The following is a 5,505-nucleotide window of genomic DNA, read 5'->3' on the forward strand; positions in this document are numbered from 1 at the left end:
AACTGTGGAGATAGAAGAGTTTTTGGATTTGTATCTTTGCACTACCATTTTTACATAGACAATCATATTTGGTACATTGTGAGATACTGGAGGAGATAGAGATCCATGTGCATAGGGTTGCCATATTCCAGTTCCACAAATCTGGGCAGGCTAATTTGCATATTATGCATATTATGCAAATTATTTGCATATTCATATTTGGATTGTCCAGTTGTTTTGTTTCTGTGCCTAGGAATTACCACCAAAAGCTGGGGAATGATGTGAGAAATCTTTTTTTAAAAAGCAACATTTTCAGCCTTAAATGCCTAGACCCTAATTTCCAACACTATGGAATATTTATTGGTTGATTAAGAGGATTTATATCCTGCCCTTCTGCTGTTAAAAACAGAGCTCAGCACAGCTTACAAATATAATAAAAACAATAAAAATACACAATCAATATAAAAACATAATAAAAACACAAAATAGCAACAAACGTAAAGTAAGTCAGGGCAGCAGTACGGTTAACCATTACATATATGATATACAGTATTTCATAGATGTGGTGGGTGAAGAAAGACAAGAAGCCAAAATGTTAGGAAAAGGAGTCTTTCACACCAGATGCTCAGTTCTAAATACTGTTGCAGCAAGTTTTACAAGTTCCTCCAGTATTCCTCTGGTGCAGGCACTCAGACATTCAAACTATTTGTATGTTCCTTAGGTTTTATAAAAGCAGAGCTTTGCTTAACTCAAAATGTCTTCTCCCTTTGATCAACCACACCTACAAAGGTTCCACCTCCATACTCAAAATGAAACTGGGCCTGGAAGTGTGCAACAACCCCACACATACCTTGCTAATTAGATTATCAATGCCAGGATGTCTGTCTTATCGACTACTCTCCTGCTCCCCCCCCCACCGGGCATCATGAAAGACCCAGTCCTGGGCTCAGAAAGAAAACAAATATCTGTTCCTCATCAAAGTATTAATAAGCCTCTTGTTTTAATTAAAATAATAATTATAAATTCTTGCTCTTATCACTAATGGGAGTTAATTACCTTGCATATGTTGCTGTTGCTTCTATGGCTGTAACGGAGTGAGGTCAAAGATAAGTGAAATGCAAATAGGAAAAAAACAACACAAAAGGCAGTAACACTTTCCTAAATGTAATACCATACCAACCACAACAAGATTCCTATGAGTAAGGCAGAAAACTAAGCATCTCACAACCAGTCAGGATTCCTAACCAAAAACCAAAAATATGATAAATGAAGAAATATTTATACAAGCATGACTATCAAATATATTTATTATTTACACAAACTGTAAAGATATTTATAATGCAATCCTAGGTTTATTTATTCAGAAGAAAGTCCCAGTTTATTCAGTGGGGCTTACTCAAACAGGGTCAGAAATGCAACCTCAAGTGATAAGCAACTTCATTCACACAACCCAAAATTCCGAATCATGCCACTTTACGCTGTTTTGCAACTGTTTATACTTGTTTTTATGGTTATTGGATTTTAAATGGCTTTATTTCTTGTTGTGAGCTGCCTTGGTTTCCAACCCTACTTCACAGGGTTGTTGGAAAGACTCCATACACACACGCACACACACTGCAGATGTATAAATACATACAGCCCATATAATAGTTTATTGTCAAACCAGTTGGTCATTGCAGAAAAATCAGTATTAGTTTAAAAAAATTAGTATTAGTTTCCTACAGAATAAAAACTGCAATACCTAAGTAAGCCCTGCCTATTTGCTTTAAAATAGGACTGGGGGGGGGGGGACAGAAAGAGAACACAAACGCAATTCTTTTTTACATTCACTCCAAATTCCCATTGATTTTCAGCACATTCATAACCATGTCTACTCAAAAGTAAGTCCTATTGAATTCAATGGGATTTACTCTGGGCATATGCGATTAGCATTGCTTTTACAAAAGCAAGTATTGGGAAGTTTTTCAAAACACTGCCCAGGATCTGACTCCTGCACACAAGAGGAAAAAAAATGAAATGTATATACTTACCCAATTTATGAGATTTTCAGATAAACAAGGGGGAAAACCACCATTTTCTGGCATTGCAATGAGGTTTTCTAGACACTGCCTCAGGTCAATGAAACTGAAACACAACCCTGGCTTCACTGATTGGCTGCAATCCAGAATGGGCGGGGTTAAAGCTACGAAGTGCTATACAGTACTGTTTAAAGAAAGATTTAACAGTTGGGGGCGGCTGACGTTTTTATGTATATCTCAAGAACCGGACCACCTAGAAACTTAATTTTTTTTAAATTAAAGCTGAGAATCTGTGCCACCTAAGGGGCTAAATGGGCACTGGGTGGCATGCAAAGAATCCGGGTAAAACCCAGCTAACCAGGCAATATGGCAACCCTACACGTGCAGCACAGGACAACAAGAGTAATGGTATTTTAAAAATATATTTAAAACCATTTATATACTACCTTTCATCCCAAATATGGTTCACAAAACAATTTTGTTGTTATATGCCTTCAAGTTGATTATGACTTATGGTGACCCTATGAATCTTTTTGGATATATTCATACGGTTTTCATGGTAAGAAGTATTCAGAGGTGGTTTACCACTGCCTTCCTCTAAGCTTATGGCACCTCGTATTCCCAAGCAGTCTCCCATCCAAGTACTAACCAGGCCTGACCCTGCTTAGCTTCCGAGATCAGACAAGATTGGGCGTGTTCAGGGTAGTATGGCTGTAGCACAAAACAATAAAACTATACAAAATGTCACAATAAAATATCAGAGGCAATGATATAAAACATGCCATAGTGACCTTGATAAAAGATTGTTTTTCTCTCTCTAAATGAAAGATAGTTATTAGCAACTTGTAAGGGTTAAGAGAAATCCAGAAAGCCAGATTTGCTGGCTGTTGGCATATTGTTGCTGACAATTACAGTACTGTTATCAAATCAAAAGCTGTGTCTTATTACTGTTATGAGATTTGTGGTGTAATAATTAGTTCCCCTAATATTCATACATCACAAGGGTTTTGTGTTAATTACTCCAGGCGACTGGGATCTAGTTGAGCACAATTAATAATAAAGTTCTTATGTGTCTTTTTTTACCTTCATTCTAGCTTCACTCTGCTTCCGTTGACTGACTGTTACAGAGATGAACTTTCTAAATGCCAACCAATCAAATTGTGGCAATGGCTGGAATCAGTCACTGAGCTCCTAATGGGGCCATACTTTCCCATGTTGACTGGCCAAAGAGAGCACCTTTCATTCTAATGACTGCCAGTGATGTGTAATTATGTTTAGACAATGAGAATCTTAGCTACTATTGCTCTCTTTGCAAACAAATCCTACTCCCCACCTGATCCAGAAATGGCCCACTATTGTTTTTACTGAAAATCTTGCACGCTAATAGCCACCCCCCCCAACTCAGAGAGATTTCTGCTCCCTTTATGTTTCAGAACGAATAGAAAAGATTTAAAGCTGTGAGGGTTATAAAATAGCAGCTACAGGATTCTTTTTCCAGGTAGTACCAATATACCATCCAGCAATTCTTTTAGGAATTTCAATAGCTGTTAAATCACTTAAACAGCTTAGGATGCTATATAAACAGATGTGTTGTGCCCCTTAAAAGAATTTGGAATTGACGCTAGGGCAGAAAACTGCTAGCCTCCAGAAACCTGGAATTTATTTTATCTGATGCTATTATTTTATTTTATTTTATCCAACTGCAGAGCAGCAGTGCAAATGGCAAAACCTTGTATTAGTCATCAATCTAGGAAGTGCTTGACATTCACAGATGCCACGGAACAAATGGAGACATCACAATGCAATGAAGCCATCCCTCTATGACAATTGTGAGAAAAGTTTTTCTCCGGTCCTATAATTTATCTTCTTTATTAAATCAGATCACTCACACACACACACACAGTTGCACTCACGAGAGAGAGTAAAATATTGCAAAAATTGCATAAACTGTGCTATTTCAAACTTCAGGGGGAGCCAGGAATCACTGTAAACCTTTAAAACAGCTGCTTCTAGACTGAGATTTATTCTAGACTGAATTGCAAACAAACGAAACAAATACTATACTATATTTTAAGAATATTTCTTGTGATACCTTTTAAGAACACATAACTATAGCAATGTCATTTATCAGGCCAGATGGACAGATGAGTCTGCTTCCTGCCCATGTCTGTTTCATATGTGTTCATACAAACATTATGTCCATCACATTTGCATTTTACAGAGTAATCCAAATCTCATACTGAAATTTGCAGATGAATATCTCAAGCATCCCTATCTTCAATAAGTGTCAAAAAGTCCCTTTTCCTCTTAACAAAGCAAATTGCAATCTGTGTCCTAACATGCAAGCCTAAGAGATTGGCCTGTTAAATTGTTTATATAACAATTTTCTAATGCTGATTTTGCCGTTTCTTCCAAAACAGCTACATACATACCTTCTTGTTTCTTACAGTATATTAATGCCCCATATATTTTATGCACATTTTGAAGATATGGAAAAGCTTTAAACAGCAGAGATAAAAATCCATGCTAAATGAGCTATGGACCTGCTGGCCAAATTACAACTAATCCTCCTGTTTATGTTCAAAGTGGTATTAAATATTTTCCTATAGTGAATCATCAGCAGTTAAGACAAGGGGAAAATAAATCTTTAGAAATCTCATTCCGGAACTGGAGCTGTTTTTTGTATTAGACTTTGAGTACACACTATCACCTCCACAAACAAAACCCCAGGCAAGTTATGGGTAATTACAGTTATTAGTGCTTAATAATTAGAAAGGAAGATTGGAAATCAAGACCCTCTGATGATTTTTCTGATTTGGCTAGTGAGCAGCGTGACTTTAGAAAAGCTGCTTAAAACAATACAATTAACATTTAAAATGGGTAATTTGGAAAGAAAAGACCAATTGCAGATCTGTTTAGCACAAGGCCAGGAAGAAAGCTATTTCTTCTTAAGTTCAGATGAAATGTCTGGGTCTACACTTCCAAATGTTTTACTAAGGAATATTCCAGTGGATTTTTCTTTTCAGTTTAGGCTTCAGATCTGTGTTCTTACAACCTATGAAATTGAAAAATAAAAGGTCCACTCCACCATGACTATGGCTGCAGTCCTAACCCTATTTACCTGGCAATAAGCCCCATTTACTTCTGAGCACATGGTTAGGACTGTGCTGTAAACCAGCAAAGTGGCAGCTGGGGGCAGGGGTGAGGTTGCTGTATGGGAAGGGAAAAGGCAGTAGCTTGTCATTGCAAAGCTTTGGGTCTAGATCATCTGAAGTCTCAGAAACTGAGATACCTTTTTCAAAGTCTTGTGAACTTCGGACCGAAAGGTAGAAATAGGGCCTACAAACATTCCTGTCTCTATCCATTCAGACAAACAGCCTCTTAAGGCAGGCAGCACACCTCACCCATCTCTTTGGACACAGGAGCACACTGAGTTTTGACAGGGTCTAGGACACTTTTTTGTTGCTTCTCCTGCAATGTTCCTTCTCGTCATGTGGGAATGTAGGAT

The 5,505-nt window shown here is 37.5% G+C and overlaps 1 pseudogene; it reads right to left on the reverse strand.

Moving 5' to 3' along the window:
* Window positions 1-2,597: 2,597 nt before the first annotated feature.
* LOC133384672 (5S ribosomal RNA) lies at window positions 2,598-2,715 on the reverse strand (annotated as a pseudogene).
* Between the last annotated feature and the right edge of the window lie 2,790 nt (window positions 2,716-5,505).

Source organism: Rhineura floridana, chromosome 4, assembly GCF_030035675.1.
Source record: "Rhineura floridana isolate rRhiFlo1 chromosome 4, rRhiFlo1.hap2, whole genome shotgun sequence".
Classification (NCBI taxonomy): domain Eukaryota; kingdom Metazoa; phylum Chordata; class Lepidosauria; order Squamata; family Rhineuridae; genus Rhineura; species Rhineura floridana.